Raw genomic sequence first — 20,080 nt, 5'->3', positions numbered from 1 at the left:
AATCATGTCTCATCCTTGGTGATGAAACTCTAAGACAAATGGTTCATTTCAGTTGCCATTATGAGATCACTGCAAATTGTCATCCATTCCTTGTGCTGATTGTACAGGCTCAGGCAAAAACAACTACCCATTTTAAAAATGAAATGAATACTATGCAAATTGGAAAAGACATATTGTTATTAAAATTTAAGAGTATACATCAAAGATTTATGTTGCAGTCCTCAGTGTTTGAAAATGATGTCCCTTAAATGGCCACCACCACCACCATTGCGAACGCCATCCTTCGATCATATTCTCACATTATCCATTGCTCTATGTAATGTTTCTGGTGGTATTCTTTCAATTTCACTGTGAATATTTTGTTTCAGTTGCTCAAGTGTCCATGGGTGATTTACATAGACTTTGGATTTTAAGAAAGCTCATAAAAATAAATTGCATGCAGATAAAGCTGGTGATAATGGTGTCCTGTTTACGTTAAATAAGACAATGTGATTTGGAAGCATTTCCTCTGAAGTGTCTGTGGAACGTCTTGTAGTACATGCTGTAGCACCACTCTTTTGAAGCCAGACATTTTGGAAGCTGATTCATTTTTGGTGAAGATCCTCTCTAACAAATTCTTGCATGATGTTTAAATACAGGGCTGAAATTACCATGACAGCTGAACTGTTAGCATTTTCATAAAAGTATAGACTGATGATACTGAAAACAGACACTTCACATGAAATGATAACTTTGTGGTTGTGAGGTGATTGTTCATGAAGGTGACATGGATTTTTGGTTGCACAATATCTAAAATTTTGTTTATTTAAAAATAATCTTTATTGCAACACAGATGATGATTTACATGGTAGTGTAGTTGCAACTGCCCATCCCGACACAGCAACCAAGGGTTAACAACGTACTATAAAGACAAGTTGCCTCGATAAACCAAAAAAAATAATAATAATAATAAAATAACAATAATTGATTGATAAAATAAAATTACTAGAAAGTGGGGAATCGACTGAGTATACTATAGATAAAGAACATTAAGTGGATGTACAGACAATAGGTTACAAAATACATAACATAAATATATACATTGAATTACATAATTATGTACAATGAATTGAATTCAGTAAGAGTTTACATTTCTGGTACTTGGTTATAATAGTGGTAGCCTTGGCCACCCACCATGGAGTATTCTCTTTCTATATTGTCAATCCTGACTAAACTTGTTGAGGTCGACATCTAGGTCCTGGACCCTTGATAACATCTGTTGAGGAAGGAACCAGTCCGACAGGTAAAGGCATGTTTGAAGAGGGCATAGCTGTGGAGTTGCTCGCAGATGTGGCACTGGGATCCTCCATGCTCAGTTGTCCCAGAAGGAGGGAGAGGAAATGAGACTGGTCAAGAGCGTGACTGTTGTGATGAGTCTCCTTTCCTTCAACTGAAAGTGGGCCTCATCACTCATGATTAAACGGTTGATTAAGTCTTGATCATTATTCACCTTCTGTAGGAATAGATTGCAGAAATTCAAACGTGTCCAAATCACAAACAAGTAATTGTTGACCCATTTGCATTTTACAGTGGAACTTTAAATCAGTATGCAGTATAAGGCATCCACTTCATTCCGATATGATCAGTTCTCTTGATTGATGACTAACAGAAGTTCAAGGGCTGCATTGTAACATTATCCTGATTCTTTCAATGTTTTCTGGAGTATGTATTGTAAGCATCCAACCTTGAAGGTTTCACATCTGTTACAGATGCTGTTGTTCCAAATTTGCAAATCCAATGTTGAAGTTGTATGTAAATTCACATTGAGTACTCACAACAGAATCACCAGATTCAAAAAATGTTTCGAGAGCAAATGCATGATGTTTATTGAACTGCTGCTCCATTTTTACTGAATGCTCTAGTGTGTTCTAATCCAGGACACAAACTGCAGTTCCTACAAATGGTTCAACTTTTAAAGTAATTGTTTTTGCCCAATATTGTTTTGTATATATGGTATCACATACTAGGCAGCCTGATGCATTTTTGTGTCACCACTTAAAATTTCATTACAGCTTCCATGTAAAATTTAAAGCTTCTGCAAGTTTATCAACAGTCATGCAGCAGTTCTGGTGCATGTTGTTTCAATTTTTTCAGGTATGTAAGTAGTTAAAGATCTTCCAGGATGGTCATCATCTACTAAACTTTCTTTTTCTTCCCTCTTTGGATCTATCATTCTATTCAAACATAGTAGTTAGAGATGGAGAATCATCTCCATAAATCTGCTCATCATTTTCAATTTTTCAGTAGCAGATTTCTTAAAGCATTGGCAAAATTTTATGATTTTGTGATGTGTTTCAAATTTCACATTTTTTCGCTAAAAAATTATGATAAAATAAATGTATTTTATAACATAAACATGCTTATATGTTTCTTGAATGAAACAATTTTAAACACACATGTCAATGAAACATGTATTGAATGATTAACAAACAAATATTGTCTGTTAATCATTCAATACACATCACATCAATCACGTGTAGGTGCAGTTTGACAATAGCAGATCATACTGCGTATATTGACTGCAGAACTGTGTCGACAATCTGGGAACCTCTTGGCTGGACTACATTTATTCACACTTTCTGCATAATATTAACATGAAAAGATAACTTTCTTTTCCCAGACGTATGTGCGGAAATTTGCCTTTAGCCAGTTCGTAGTTGATTGCTGGAACAAACTTCCATCTGTTGGAAGTTGATAACTTAAATAAATTCAAGGCAGAACTAGACAAACATTAGGAACAAATGCATCAGTGAAATGGGAAAGGGGTTTTTTTGGCTGATGCTGTATAAGCTTGCTTTCTTGCATCATATGCCTCTACTAATGCTAATATCCAAATGTATGCTCCAGTGGTCACAGAAACATGGATACTTAGGCAAAATAAATGAATGTACTCTTTAAATCACTTGCATTTAGTCATAAATGGTTAACTGTAAGAAATTAAGGCAAGAGTTGATATTTCAAAATTAATTTGGGCACATCAAGTGTTTTTTAACCATTAATCATCTCATCAAAAATAAGAAGATAAACATTTATTGTGAGTAGGTTTTTAAAAGACACTTTTGTTTACAATTGAAAGTAAGGTGTCCTTTCAGTACATTAGGAGTATTACAGTTTGTAACTTGACTGTTTCTTCAAATTTCTTCACATTTTTTATTTCATTAAAATTAACTAAAAAGAATACATCTTTAGCGCATGTATTTGTGATGAAAATATGAAATTATACTGTGGTTTTATATAAAGGTCTTACTTGCTAATGCATCTTAACCATTTCTACTGAAATATCCAGTCTGAAACCAAAACCCACAGAAAACAGAATTCATGAGTATTTGTCATTTCAAAATTTTGCAGAGAATTATAACATACATTATTTATTTTATTTTATTAATTTATTATTATTTTTTTATTTTTATTTTTTTTTATGAATATTCTATTTACGAAAGGTATTAGAACCAATAGTACTTAATACCATGCATCAGTTGAAGGTTGAGAATACAGAATAATTGTTGACATTACACTTGAAATTTTGTAGATTGTAATTTCCAGGAAATGCATGTAGTAGTAGTAGTAATGGAGGCATGTGATTCAAGAAAACAAGTGTATGAACTTATGTAGCATCAGAAATATTATCCAAAGTTTAAGCCTAAATGGATGTCAGTTGAACTAATGAGACTCGTCACACAAAAGAAAAATGCATGGGATGCATATAACAAATTATCAGGCGACACAGAAGCCTATGGCAGATATAAGCAAGTCTCTAATCAAGTCACAAAGGAGATTAGGCAAGTGAAGGCAAATTACGAGAAATCTTTAGTAAAGGATGCTAAGAAAAACAGCAAGGACTTCTTTACTTATATAAACTCTAAAAGGAAGGGGATGAATCAGATTGGTTCACTTGATATCGATGGTTCAACTGCTGATGATCCTGCTCAGATAGCTGATAATCTAAATGAGTATTTTGAATCTACATTCACACATGGGTTATTAAGGGAGGAATATGCCAGAAGTTTATCAAACTGTAACAGGGTGCCTAATGATTTTGTAATAACTGAGAGGAAAATTGTTGAAATTAAACATAAGAAAAGCTCCTTGGGTTGATGGAATCTATCCAGTTATATCAAAGGAGCTGGTAAATGAAACAAGCAAACCCTTAGCCATAATTATCAGAGCATCCTTGGACTCAGAGGAAATCCCCATGGACTGGAGATGTGCAAATGTTTCCCCAATTCACAAAGGAGGCTCTAAGGTTGACCAGTTAGTTTAACTTCTGTTGTGAGTAAAATAATAAGAGTCACTGGCTAAAGATGCATTGCAGGAAAATCTAGACAAGGCTGCAGCAATAATTCAGACACAGCATAGGTTTGTTAGAGGAAATTGTTGTCTGACAAATTTGATTGGATACTATGATGTGGTTACAAAGGAACTAGATGCAAAAAATAATTTTGATATCATATGCTTGGATTTCAGAAAATCTTTTCCCACTGTTGCACATGGAAGATTACTGTACAAATTGGAGCAGTGTGGCATTAAGGGTAATTTGCTACAATGGATAAAAGAATGGTTGAGTGGGAGAAGACAGAGTGGTAATCAATGGACACTGCTCTTCGTGGACTAATGTTATTAATGGAGTCCCATGGTGTTCGGCATTGGGCCACTGTTTTGTATATTTATCAGTGATATTAATGAAAGTATTATCAGGCTTAGTGTTAAAGTTTGCAGATGATACAAAAGTTGGCAGGGTTGTTAATGACAGTATGGGCAGATGGGCTGAGAAGTGGCAACTGAAGTTTAACATTGACAAATGCAAAGTATTGCATATGGGTAGAAGTAAACCCAGAGGAATGTACCAACTGTGTGTTACTACACTTAGGGTGGTAGAAAATGAAAAAGACCAGGGAATGATTGTGCAGTCAGATATGAAGTTTTCTGAGCAATGCAGACAGGCTGCCAGAGCAGGTCATGGGTATTGTCAATGATATACAGGAATTTTGCTAGCAGGAAAAAGGTGTTATCCCTTTGTATAAGGCAATGGTCAGGCCATGTCTTGAGTACTGCATACAGGTCTGGAGGCCTAATTTTAAGAATGACGTAGAGTTGCTTGAGCGTGTACAGAGAAGGGCAACAAGATTGGTGAGGGGAACAAAGTTGTCCTCTTACCAAGAAAGACTTAAGTTTTTCAAATTTCAGCCAGCTGGAGACTAGGCACCTGCGACATGATCTGAGTGAGGTGTATAAGGCCTTGAATGGGTTGAGCACAATGAATTCTGATGGGATTCTTCCACTTGCTCAGATTACGAACCTGAGGGTCATAAATTCAAATTGAGGAAAGACAGTTGTAGAATAGATGTGTAGAAATTTCCCTTTAGCCAGTGGGTGGTTAATTGCTGGAACAAACTTCCAGTTTGTTCCAGCAATTCTGCCGTTCTGGAAGTTGATAGATTAAATAAATTTAAGGAGGAACTGGACAAACTTTTAGCGGGACTGGTTGTGTGAAATTGTTTGGTTTTTTTTTTTTTTTTTTGGCTGATGCTACATAAACTCATACACTTGCTTTCTTGCATTACACGACTCTGTTACTACTGCTACTATCAGATGCAGAGGAAGGAATATTTGTGATGTGCCTATGCCGAGAGAGATTAGAACTCAGGGTAATTCCTAATAAAGCCGACCAGGCTAGCCAGGTAGGTAAAGTGCCTGCCTGCCAATCCAAAGGTCGCGGGTTTGATTCCCACCTCGTGCTTGGATCACAGTATAATGCAAAAACTTTGGGAGGTGCAATATGGCCATAGAAGCTGATGCGCCAACAACTAACCAAAAAAAAAAAAAAAAAAAAAAAAATTCCTAATAAAGATATGTGATCTTGTCTAGAAATTTGCATATTATTGAAGATAAGCATATGAGCAGAGGAATCCTTTTTGCCAGATATAAGACAGGACTGAGTTTTGGAAGGATTGAAGTCAACTAATTTGTCTTTGCCCCACTGGATATTTACCTGGAGATCAGCATTTAAGGAATTTGTAGTGCATACTCAAGAAGTTGAAGCTGTTTGAGCAGACAAGTTTTCTCCAGCTGGAAGATGGAATGCAATGTTCTATCATCAGCAAAACTGTAGATAGGATTTCCAGTCAATGGAAGAAGGTCGTTAATATACAAGAGGAAAAGAGTGGGGGAAAGAACTGAACCTTGGGGGACACCAGCATTAGTAAAGAAGTTAGAAGACAGAGAGCCATCTACCATCACCCTCAGTGAGCGATCAGAGAGGAAACTGGATACCCAATTACAAAAAACAGTTGGCAAACCATAAGATGGAAGCTTATTTAGAAGACCTTTATGCCAAATGCAATCAAAAGCCTTGAAATGTCAAGAGAAACTGTTTGAGTTTCACCACACTTTTCCATTGAATCTGTCCAGAGATAGGTAATATAAGCCAATATATCACCAGTGTATTTATGCTGATAGAATCCATATTGGTAATCATTGATGAGATGGAAGGTTTCAAGATAGTTTAGGAGTTGGTTGTTAATGGATTTCTCCATTACTAGAAAGAGTAGAGGTAAGTGAAGTTTGACAATAATTGGATAGGAGGGATTTGTCACCCATTTTTTAGGAACTAGGTGGATATGAACAAATTTTCAAACAGAAGGGAAAACACCTTTGGAATAAGAAAGTGAAAAGAGATAACATAGAACAGGAGTAAGCCCAAGAGCACAGGTTTTGAGAACAAGTGGAGAAATACCATTGGGACCTGTATCTTTCTTGGCATCAAGATCATTAAATTCGTTTGACAGAAGACTGCAGGAGGCATTGAGTAGAGTGTCCTGGGAATGTAGGAGGTGGTTTACCAAGATTGTCAATACAAGAGCTAGAAGAAGAGTAGGATACTAATGAAATATAATTTTCAAGCTTCTTTCCTCTTTAACTGTTTCATGAGTGAATTACCTGAACATGGGTGGAGTCTGTGGAGTGAGTTTCTTCATGAAATTTTTTGAAGTTTTGGAAAAATAAACTTTGTACATAAATTCTTTTAAATATTAATTTCTTATTTTGACTTGATTGCTTAGCAGTAGGGCAAAATTATTGTTGCAAGAAAGCCACAACGCTTTTGCTGAACTGGCAAAAAATAAAATAAATAAAATTAATTTGATTTCCTCAACTTCTGGATCTGAATTCCAGAAAATATTTTTGCTTTCAGCTTTTGTAAGCCCAAATCAGACAACAGTGGCTGACAGGTGCAATGTCTTCTTCTTCATCCAATTTTCACAGATATATTCTGATGCTATCTATTAGAACTATCTACTGTTAGAAACATAAAAAACAGATGTCAGCACATACTGAAAGGTTTCAAGATAATTCATATATAAATACAGACCTTATTTGAAATGTACTTGAAATGAGCTTGAGAAATTGTAGCTATATATACATTCTTGGGAAAGGGTTAATTTAAATTAAAGGGTTAAGGGTTTTTTCCTTTTCATAGAACATGGTTGATTTGTTTTGTAATTGGTTTTAAGGACTTTACATAATTTTTATTCATTAATTTTTAAAATCATAAATTTTAAAAGTCATTGAAAAAATAATTTTGTATGTGTGCATACAGGGATGTGTATTCATAGACATCATAACACAAAGATTGTTTATTTTAAAACTGGTTGTTCAAATACTAAAGTTAACATGTTAAATTTAAAATGATATAAACCTAACTAATAAATGAGATAGCCATGATTATTGTTTATTACATTTAAAATTTTTCTTTTTTTCATAGCATCTGTTTTGAAAATATCAGTGGAGAATGTAATGAATGCATGATATATTACTGTATATAATGTATATAATATTTTCTCATATATGTTACTTAATTTGTCAAGCTGATTGTACTCAATGCACACATTTAAAATTTTTTCTTGGTAAGTGTATTGGTGCGGCTTTCATTGAAACTTTTGTTTAAATAAGTTTAACATATTAAAAGTTGAACTGTTTAAATTTTGTAAGTACTAAAGCAAACTGGTAATGGACTTGCTTGTATTATTATGAAAAAGCTCAAACTTCTATCTGTGATTAATTGTGGCAACAATCTATACTGTGGTTGTTTGTTGTAATACAAGAACACAGTTTATGTAACAAATTTATTTGTCTAAGCTTGTGCACTGATAAAATTGTAAATCAAATTTTTCCTCAGATTATTCTCTTGTGTTCGGTCCATGTATTATCATACTGAACCCATTTAAGCATTCTCTCAGCCCAGCCCAGGGCTGGGCATGGGTTTGGGTCTGTAGTATACAGATGGTCAATGTGAAAGTATAGTGGTACATGCATTTGAATTTACTGTGATTCAAATTCATGGGACTGCTAAATACAAGTAATGATAAAATTGACTATTAAATGACTAGTTATAAACTCTCTGACTTACGTGGCTATGTATGAATATAATCCGAACATTAATTGTAATTATTTTACTTTTGTAATTTATCATGCTGTAGGACACAAAGACTGCATGAATCACTCAGCTGTACACAAATGTTGAACCAAATGGGCTGCTCTTAAGTAGCTACTTTTGAAGGTTATTAAATTTCTAGAATATGTCACACCAAGGCTGCAGTGTTATATAATGTACTGGCATTAATACGAGGGGTGATCATTTAATTCGCGGACTGGTGCAAGATTTTGTTTACCACACAAACTTTCCATAACTGCTGCTACAGACACTCTCCCTGATCACTACTGAGCAGAATTTGTATGCACATGCTAATACTTGTTGAGCTAGTGGTGTGTGAAGACAGTTTTTTTAGCCACATGTCAATAAATCAATCAATATAAATGTTAATCGTGTTTAGCAGTTATGAGCTTGAACCCTGGTGCACTCAAAGAGCACATGGTACTGCACTCGTGCCACTCTGCTCTGTCGGGCTTGAAGCAAGTATCATGTTGGACATACAGATGGCCATATTTCCAGTGTGAAGTGGTTTCTCCATCATGACAATGCCAGATCCCATACAGCTAATATTGTGCATGCCATGATTACTGCCATAGGTGCCACATCCCCCTATTCGATTCCCGCCTCGGGCTTGGATCAATGTACTGCAAAAACCTTGGGAGGTGCATTATGGCCACAGAAGCCCATGCGCCAACAACTACCAAAAAAAAAAAAAAAATCTCCCTATTCACCACACTTAGCTCCATGTCATTTCTTCCTATTTCCACATCTGAAAGGCAAGGGTTTCGTGTCCAACACAACAATGGTCGCAGAGCCACAACGGAAGCACTTTGCAGTCTTTCAAAAAAATGGCTTACTTGTAAGAAGCATTTAATATGTGAGTACGACAGTGATGAAAGTGTGTAAAGTTCAAGAGAGAGTATTTTGAGGAGAATCCTAGGAAGATTCAGATGATGACAATTAAGATGAGATTTTGCACCAGTCCATGAATTAAATAATCGATCTTCGTACACGTGAATAGATTTTACTATACACTGAGTGATCGCTGAATTATGACCACGTACCTAATACCGTATTCGGCCATTGTTTACACAGATAACAGTTGCTATTCGCCTAGCCATTGACATCCCCTAGATGTCTGAAGATGTCCATAGTGATCTGCAGCCATTCTGCCTGCAAGGCTTTCCACACTGTTGAAATAGATGACAGTTCATGTCCATACACCTCACTTGCCATTCCAAAACATCCCAGAGATGTTCAATTGGACTGAGGGCAGGCGAATTTGGAAGCCAATCAAGATGGGTGATATCTTCACTGTGTTCCTCAGATCACTTCTGCACAGTGTAGGCCTGATGACACGGTGCATTATCATCTTGGAAGATCCCATTTTTGTCTAGGAAAAAATGCAACATGGCAGGATGCACATGGTCTCCTAAGAACTGCCAGTAGATCTCACCAATGAAATGTTGGTCCATATGCATCAGGGTGTCCTAGTTTTTGCCACTAAAACATGCCCCCATATTAAGCAGTGACCACCACCTGCTTGGATAGTGGGCACTGTGCACGATGGGTCCATGGACTCATGTTGCTTGTGCCATACACAAAGGCATCTGCTAGCATATTACATCTGACCAACACACTTGTTTCCAGTCCTCCAGCATCTAATCAGCATGTTGTTGACATCACAGGATTTGCCATTGATGATGATCAGCAGTGAGGAAAGGGTGTAGTGCATTGTCATTTGGGATATTGTTTTTGCAATCTCCGTATTGTATTGTGACGTTGATTGTTGCACAGTGACCACTATTAAGCATGTATAAACGCTGTACCCTTCACTTACCACGAACATTGCCTTGCATAATTCTTTACTGTTCTATCAGCAGGAAGTAGTTTGACCTGTTTGGCATGCTTCACTTACCATGAACATTGCCTTGCGTAATCCTTTACAGTTCTGTCAGCAGGAGGTGGTTTGACCTGTTCGACACATTCTTTGCACACCTTACCACAGTAGGCCATGAGCAACTAGCAAGACATGCTGTTTCTGATATGGAAGCACCCAACACACAAGCTCCCACAATCATGCACTTTTGAAACTCCATGACATCTTTAATATCCATAACTGCCCTTTTTATCACTTTGGCTTGTATGACCAGATGAAAATTACCACTGTTCTTGTGTAGGAAGCTGTTTGGCTTTTTATACTGAGAGCTATATGGCCATACTCCACTATGGATGGGGTGGTAATAATTCAGTGGTCGCTGGGTGTATATTGTTGGGGTTTTTTTGTTTTTTTTTTTTGTAATATAAATAATTTTTTCCCAATATAAGTAAATTTTGGGATCCAGCACTGCAAGCCCCCACATCACCACTATTACCTAATGGACCCTGTTATATTTTTTTCCTAACTACAAACATTAGAAAATAATTTCTCAGATTTATTTCTTAAATATATATTTGAAGCAAATTTTATCCAGCTGTTGAATGAATGTAACAAATAAGATAGTTTCAATAAACAAAAAAAATTGTTTATTGAAAAGTAACAGAATTCTCATTTTTGGTAAGCTTTTGTAATAGTCTCTCATAAATCAATTAAAATCAAATAAGAAATTAATTTTGTGACAGATATTATCCATAAAGGGTGGTTTTTTTTTTTTTTTTTTTTTTGAGAGAGAAAGATGAAAGTTTCATATCTTTCTCGGAAAAAAAAAAAAACACCTTTAAGCTTATCTAAATTTTTCAAATTCCTAAACTATTAGTGTAATACGAGTGAGTGGGAATTTTCCCTCTATTCTACTTCTCTTCCTTTTGCCTACTCAAACTCCCCCCACCATGCTTTTGAAATACGCCAATGGAATGTGTCTGGGCTATAAATACAGCCTTCGAACCATGTTCGCTCCCCTTTGAAGATGATATAAACAAAAAGCCCCCATCAAGCTTCAGGAATCCATCTCCCTTTATACTTCTAATTATTTTCCCATGCATGGATTTAGGATCAAAGCTTGCTTTTATCCCTTCGTCCTCTTACTGGGTTTATTTCATTTCAATACTATTCTAATTACATCTTAACCAGATGCAGCCATTCCTGAATAAATGTCATGTAAGAGAATTTCTGACTTAAAATATATTTCTGAAATATAATATTCCAAAAATACTATTTGGTTAAATAGTATTTTGATTAAATAGTAGTTTATCCTATTTGGTTAAATTCACACCATTTATTCTAAATTCAAAATGAGAACACAGATCCTCTACAAGAGAAAATCACAATAAGTTAGCATTTGTTCGACTTTGCGAAAATTTATCAGGTTTTGACTACACAAGTTGTCTGTCCAGCATGTCTAATAAAGTTTCGAGACTAGAATTTCCATAATTTTTTACACTGTCGTCAAATATATGCAGTTTGAAAATACTTTATATTGACACCTTATGGCTTTAGTCACCCAGATGAAAACTTTAAATAACTCAATCCTTTTCCTCATTTTCTGATTCTCTACAGTTCTTTCTTAGAAATGGAGCTTTAATCCATTGCGTTTTATGTGGTCCTGCTCTATCATATTTCTTTTATATCTGTTTTTTTTTTTTTTTTCATTAGTCCCATGTTTATAATTCCAAAAAACTCCTTTAGTTATTTTGGTGAAATCTAAACCCAATTAAGCCATATGGAACGGTCAGAAACTATCTTATTTGTAATAAGAGTTTCCTTCCACCCCCCCCCCCTTAGTTTCTTCAGAAAGTTCTAATAATTTCACCATCAGAACAACACTTCACTAGATCTTGATGTCATGTCTGAGTACTTCACTCTGATAGAGTATAAGTTATTTTGTGATTCCTACACTGAAAAAACAGTGGTACCTGCCATTAACAATTGTATTTAAACATCCACTTAGTTTTTCGGCTGGTTTATATGAAGTATAAATGGATGGCAATACAGTGGGAAAACAAATTTTATCATCAGAAACATATAGCCTTGCCAGTTGCCATATTGGTCTTGAAAAAGACAAGAAAGAAGGGAAAAAAAAACCACAACCTGCCAGTAACTATTAAATGTAAAAATCAGATTAATTTATATGAGTATAAATAATTGGCAGTACACAGGAAAAACATTTTATAATTGGAAATGCCAACAGTTTGATTTCAAGACAAAAAAAAAAAAAAAAAAAACTACTTGCTGTTAACAATTGAATAATAGATTTTTAGTTTTTCAAATTCTCTTTATGTGAAATATCAATAGATTTCAGTACAATAATTGAGTTAGATAGTATAAACCGGAGCAATGTTGCTCAATATGATGTACGTTGATTTCAATATTCATAGATGAATAAGAGAAATTGATAATCCTGCACTTTAGTGTTGTGAGTCACGGTGAGCCCACAAGTCACCGCCAGGTTCGAACTGTCGTGAATCATATTCTGATGGGCAGTTCCAACTTGACTGAGCGTGCGCGACACTCTCTGTATCTAACAGTCTGCTGGGAATTATCACACAGTATGCACGACATTATATCTGCTGAGGATTGCCACGGAGCATCGTGCGACACTGTGTCTGTCGTAATATACACTGATGAGCCAAAACATTATGACCTACCTATGTTGGTCCTCCACATGCAGCCAAAACAGCTCATATGCAGCAAGGCATGGATGCCACAAGATTTTTAAATGTCTTGTGGTATCTGGTACCAACACAACCAACAGATCCTTTAACTGCTGTAAAGTCCATGGTTGAGACTCCGCAGATCGGAGTTGCTGTTCCAACACACCACAGATGCTCGGCGGGATTGATGTCTGGGTTATTTGGAGGCCAGGGCAATACCTGGAATCTTTATCGTGTTCCATGAACCAGTCTCGAACAATACAGGCAGTGTGCCATGGCACATTATCCTGCTGAAAGGTGGCACCACCAGAAGAAGACTGTTGCCACGAAAGGAAGTACCTGTTCAGCAATGATATTTAGGTAGGTGGTAGACATCAGAGTGCTTGGCACATGGATGATGACCCAGGGTATGCCAGCAGAACATCGCCCAAAGCATGACACCACCGGCTTGTTTTCATCCCACAATGCACTCAGGTGCCATCACACCCAGGTAAATGACACGTACCCAGCCGTCCACATGTTGCAACAGTAAATGTGATTCATAGGACTAGACAACCTACCAATCACTCAAAGTTCAATTTTGATGGTCCCATGCCCATTGTAAGCACTGTCGCTGGTGAACTGTGGTTAGCATGGGCACTCGAAGCGGTCTGCGGCTACACAGCCCCATTTTCAGCAGGGTTTAATGTACTGTGTTGTGGCGCATTACTCCTGTCACCAGCATTCCAGTTACCGGCGAGTTGCGCCACGGGAGAGCCTTTGCTCACCTCAAGCATCGATGAGCCATGGTCATCCAACACCTAGCCAGCGGTTCATGGGTTTCCCCTCCTCAGACCACTTTAGGTGGGTACTAACCATGGCTTGGCTTGTACCTACTAACCTTGGCTAAATCTTGATATAAAATTGAATTGAAAAATAATGGTTTTCACATGTGTGCAAAAACTTGCTCTGGCTAGTGGATGTGGATAATTAGAATAAATTTATAGGAGGATTAGACAAATTGTTAGAGAGCACAGATGATGTGAGTTTATTTTTTTATTATTTTTATTTTTTTGCTAATGATGTTTTAACTTGCTTCCTCACATCATTTGCCACTCCTAATATACAAATTCTCTTTCGTCATTCTTTTATTTATCATAAAATCATTTAACTCTTAAAATTTAGCATACTTCTATAATCTCCTTGCCTTGAAAGTTCTGAACGTAGAACGTATTTATTCTTCTTCAGCAGCCTGAGCTGGTTCATTAATAGTAACGCCATTCATATCAAGTAACAAATGTAGTTGTCCCATTCCTTCTGATGTTAAAGATTTCTGTGCTCAATTCTGTTGACGATAACATAGTTGGTATAATCACCTTCCTTTCCACACCAGCTGGAAAAGCCCCGAGTTCGAATACCATCAATGACGTAGTTTTTTTTTTGTACTTTTTTACAAGGTGGCTTAATTTGTCTGTGTCTGGAGAGGATAACATTGCTTTTTTTCTCCCGGCAACCAGGGTTTTTCGTCCAGCAAAAAGAAAATTGACCATGAAACGCACAATTTACAGACGTATATATACTGAGCAATATACAATAATTCTATAAAAACCAACCAACTTTGCTAGTTTTCTTTCCTTTCTTAGCAAATGACTCTTCATAGTTTGCAGGAGCATGCTTAACCCACTGAATAATTTGATTGTACAGTAGTATATAATTTCTCTAGTGTGATAGGATTTTGTTCTCCCGATAATTTATAACTATCCAATGCATTTTTGGTTTTTTGCGGCTAGTTATATCCGTTCATCTGAAATCCATTTAGATCTAAACTTTGATCAATGTCTTGAAGATACAGATTTGTTTATGGAAGGACTAGATGCAGAGAAAGTAGACGCAATGGTGCTTGTTGCAATTAAAGTAGAAATAAACTAAAAAATGTGTGATTGAAAGTCGTTTAATTATATCATTATAACAGCCTTGGGTTTTCCAACTCCACAATAGGTAAATCGGTTTGCTATCATACACACTTGTACAAAACACTATAAATTGCAGTACGTTACAGTCAGTGCAGTACATTAAAAATGTTTCACTTCAAGAAGTCGCTATAGAGGAACAATTGTAATAACTTTTTTGGATAAAAACAAAAGGAGGAACTGTGCTGCGATGGCACACTTTGAATATATTCGCAGCGAGCTACACTTTGCCGCAACTCAGTTTATTTTTCTTGTATTTTATCAATTTTTTTTTACAAGAATAGACTGACAAATTTTAAAAAAACTTGCACTACGAATTTTAAGATGTACGATTATCTGTTTAATGGATTTTGCAACATTTCGCACACCGTCAGTTACTTACAAGAAAATTTCCCATGGTCCACCTGGTCTGAACTACCTTGCTATTGTGTGTTGAAGTGAAACAGTCATTTCACAAAATTGTATACAGATCCACTCCGTAAAGTGCAGCATCCCATCAAATACAAGACACTGATGTTCACTATGTCATTTCGTCACCACGCACAGCTCTGTGCTCAATGGCAACCATAAATAAACTCAGGGAAAATCAATAAGTTGATTCCACAACGAAGATGAAATGAAGTAACATGTCGAACAACGATGCCAGGAGCAACCAAATTACTTTAAAAACCAGATTGTTTTTGCAAGTACCTTTCTTGTTTGTTTAAAAAATGTATTTCCCATTTTCATGTGACCTCATATGTCGAGTGTCACATATCTCAACAGCTTATTTGGGAGATTTTGTTAATGAACAAATGTTCGGGGTCTTAATCTAAAGAATTGATAATACAAAGTGTAATAAAAGAGCTTCTGTCTTCCCTAAAGTGTATATAAGAGAAGTAAGTTCTGAATTTTGATTTACGTTTGGTTTATATGCAGGATAATTTTTAGTTTGGAATTTTCACTTAAAATTTTAGAATTCCCTTAGTTGTAAGCGGTAATGCAACTAAGGCTATCAGGCATTAGCATATTGTGGCTGTAACTGCATATATTATTCGGTCGATTCACTGTTTGCTGGACGGAAAATCCTAGTTCGTGGGGGGAAAGCAAGCTTCATCTAAGACTTGTACGATTTTGCTTATTAGTCTGAAAGAGAAATGCAGCAATGTTCTAAAAAATGCATAAAAATTCCTAGCCTCATTCACTGGACTCAAACTCTGGCTTTTTCCGCTTTGACAATAACCACTGCGCACACTTGTGGGATGCTGGTGTTGAACGAGCTTTGACTCGCAGAACTTCCATAGATCAAAATGACTGCATTAATATCTTTTAAAACCCTAATTCTGTACGGCTTTAGGCGATACATCAGAAAATACCACCACCAATGTTCATTACCAATGTAACATCTGTAATGCAATGTTAAGTATTGTTACCTTTCATGTATTGACATATGTGATATCCTGCCTCTGGTTATATTGGTACTTATTGTATAGTAATTGAAAAAAAAAAAAAAAACTATTTTATTGGGGTCACCTGGAAAGGCCCGGGTTCGAATCCCGTCGATGAAGCGAAGAACTTTAATGGGCTTTTTTTCCCTCCTTAGCCCATACCTTGAGTTAGTCGGTCTGAGGCATAGATAGCAAGAGTTTCCCCCCCCCCCAGAAACTGAGGTTGTTTCGCCCATCAAAAGAGGAAAATCGACCAGAGAACACACCCAATATACAGACAAAAAATATATATGGGTATATATTTCCAGAAGAGTAAACAGTTTGCGATTGACAATTTCATGAACGGCCGGCTGTCCAGGAGAAAACGTGTGGTCCACTAGTCATACTTGCACCCTCCATCTTTAGATGTCCAGGAATAGTGTGAGCATGTGCTGCGTTTTAATCGAGATCACCGTGTGTCCGAAGCATATCCTTGGAACGAAGCGTTTAACGTTTCTTCACCTTCTAGTAATACAGAAATTTCCGAAGAACAACTAATAAAAATAATAAATTCATTACCTGACAAGTCCACCATAGAAATTGACGCAATACCTCTTTTTAGTCTAAAAATAGCTTCTTATTTCATCAGCAAAGAGCTCACGCAACTTTACAACAAAGTACTCAAATTTGGATAGGTACCTTCAAGCTGGTTATCATACAGAGTCCTGGCAGTTCCGAAAAAGCCTCGTGCGAAAAGACCGGCTGACTTCAGGCCAATATCAATTGCCTCTCCCTTCCTGAAATGCCTCGAGAAGTGCATCTATAATGATGTAGCACTCGCAATCTTTGCGCATAGGCCAGAACATACCCATTATGCCATGCCTAATAGATCTACTGTAACCTGCCTACAGTCATTATCACAGAAAATACTTCACGCCTGGAATGACAACGAAGATCTTCACACCATTTTTCTGGACATGAAATCTTTCGACTCGGTCCAAATAACACTCCTTCTTGCCTTACTTGAGAGATTCTACGGGATATCCGGAAATATGCTCGAGATCCTCAATAATTTGCTGTCTAGGAAAATGCTTCACTTCACAGGCAATGGCATTACAGTCACTAAAAGCGTCGAAGTAGGGATCCCACAAGGTGGTTCTCTCTCAGCCTTGTTATTTGCAGCAATATTCGTTCCACTAATAGATCAAATTCCAGCTTTCCTATCGTATGCTGATGATATTGTTTGCTACTTGCCATGCAAACGCCATGTTGGTGACTCACAAGAAAGACAAACCTCCTCTGAATCTGTAAACAGCTACCTAAATATATTCTGTAAGTATGCTAAATTTTTTGGCCTGTCAGTCAATCCAGAGAAGTCAAACTATCTCATCTTTACACCAAGTCGGATGACTTCTACTGATACTACATCTTCTCTACACCCGGAATTGGCAGGAAATGTCTGACTACCACAGACAGTGTCAAAATCCTAGGAGTAATCCTTGATGCCAACCTCACCTTTAAAAAACAAATCCAAGCTCAGTACTCCAAAGCCCTGAGAGCGTTCTGGAGAATGAAAATTGATCTGTGCAAAACGCACAAGGAAATAATCAAGAAATACCTTGCAACGTACTTCTGTAGTGTACTCTCCTATGCCGTGGAAGTTTGGTCGGCGGCACCACCCACAAGCCTCAGGAAACTATGGGCTTCGAATTCTGGGTGCTGAAGTGGGCCAACTTGTGGTCGCACCAGATCTACACAACATCTAAATGTACTCTCTGCTGCAACTTGCAATATACGCCCATAGTCCACAGAGTCCATGTGCTAAAAATAAAGTCATTCCTTCATCTGTGCTCAGATAAGCAAGATCACATCAACATCTGGAACACGGTTGGTTGGCGTTTGCCAGGCAGACATCTCCGTAGTACCCCCTCCTTGTGCTCAAGGCTCCAGCGGTTACAGAATTTCAAGAGGCACTTCCCAAATGTCATTCTGAACACTCTCAACTCGTTCAACATCGACATCGACCTGTGAACTGTAGACAAGGCATATCGCGATGGCATCTTGTCCTATCTTGCTGTTTGTAAAGGACAGTTATGTAAGTGCCGGTCTTAGTTAACTGATGTCATTTCATGTTCTGCTCAACTTGTAGTCCTTTTTCGCTGTAATTAGTACTTCATTTTTACATTTTGATTATCATCTTTGCTTTGTCCTATTAATTATTATTTAGTTATTATTATTTTTTTTATAAAACAAAATCACTTGTATAAACAACGAATTGTAAGCTTCCTCTGGTTTTCTGTGTAAGGAATCACTATTGTATAAAATTTATGTTAATAAAGAATCTTATTATTATTAAATAATGGGTGACCCTAATATAATTTGAGTTTCTTGTACATAGTGTTTTGTGGGTGAGGCGCTACCGTTGGTTTCCCACAATTACGCCTTAAGTATTCTTGTGAGAAAAACAGTACTCTGTAAATGCCAGAAGTGTGTGAGGAATGTGGGTTTATGTAGATTTATATCGTGTTCTGATGTTGTTCTGGCTTCTTGGGGGTGGAGCCCATGTTGGGACCACCACGTTGCCCGTACACACCACTAGGAGGTGAGCCAGTCAGTAGAGATTGCATCTCTGGCTGGTTGTTGCCAGGGTCACCTGAGCTTCCTGGACAGAGACCAAGTTAAAAAAAAAAAAGTTTTTTGGAAGCAGTGGAAAGGGAAAGGTAGAAATTTTGGGGATGTAGAGGAAGGCATCCCCAAGAGGGATGGAGATTTCTCCATTAGGCCAGTGGGGTAAGGTTGTTTGGTTTTTAGGAGCATTAGCAACTAAGGCCATATTGCTCCTGGAATATGCGGTGGTCATTCCCTGACCTTCCGGCATCCTCCGTATTTGGTGGTGACGGGTTCGAACCCCGGTCTAATCAAGAAGCGTGTGCTATGCACTGTTGCTCCTTCCCACCTGGCTACGGAGGCGCCGCGGAGTAAGGGATCAGAAATCAAAGCATCCTGAGCAAGGGTGCTCGGTACAGATCAACGTGAATCCAAGGCAATCTTAGAGTAGGACAAGTCCTGTGCAGGTTCATCAAGTTTGGATTGTTTGTCCAGTCAAGTGTACACGACTCTACTTTAGGTAATTTTTCACAATTGATTGTCGTTGATATTATTTCCTTGTTGGCACTTGTTGGGTTTCTGTTATGTGAAGGCAGTGTAATCCTCAGAGTCAAACAGGTGATTCTCTCAATTTCATCCTAGTAATGAAGATGTATCGTAGGTCATCGTTTAATGAACAGTCATACATTAGGTATTGCTAGCTCTCCAGCCCCCTCCCCACAGGAACAGGTCGGGTTCTCTGCATTGTCCAGTAGAGAGTTTGGCTTTAATATATCTGTGTCTGGTCAAAGGAAAAGGGAAAAGTTGGGTACAAGCTGGGGGAGAACCAAAGGGAAGAACTCGGGTACACTCTGCCAATGTCAGGGATAAATTTTCGCGTGATTTTTCCTTTAAGTGAGTTTGTCCATCTTTCTTGCCATACCTGCTGCTGTTGAGTAACGAGGCCTTTCTTTTCTACTCTGCGGTTGTTTGCCGGGTCCACTGTGAAGCCTAGGAAGGTATAGGGGATCCCTTTGGACGTTTGGTATAGAAGTGCACAGCACGATCTCCAAATCAAATGA

This window comes from Mastigoproctus giganteus, chromosome 13, assembly GCF_048544385.1.
Source record: "Mastigoproctus giganteus isolate SK-2022 chromosome 13, ASM4854438v1, whole genome shotgun sequence".
In the NCBI taxonomy this organism is placed as follows: Eukaryota; Metazoa; Arthropoda; class Arachnida; order Uropygi; family Thelyphonidae; genus Mastigoproctus; species Mastigoproctus giganteus.
This window is presented reverse-complemented; position numbering follows the sequence as displayed.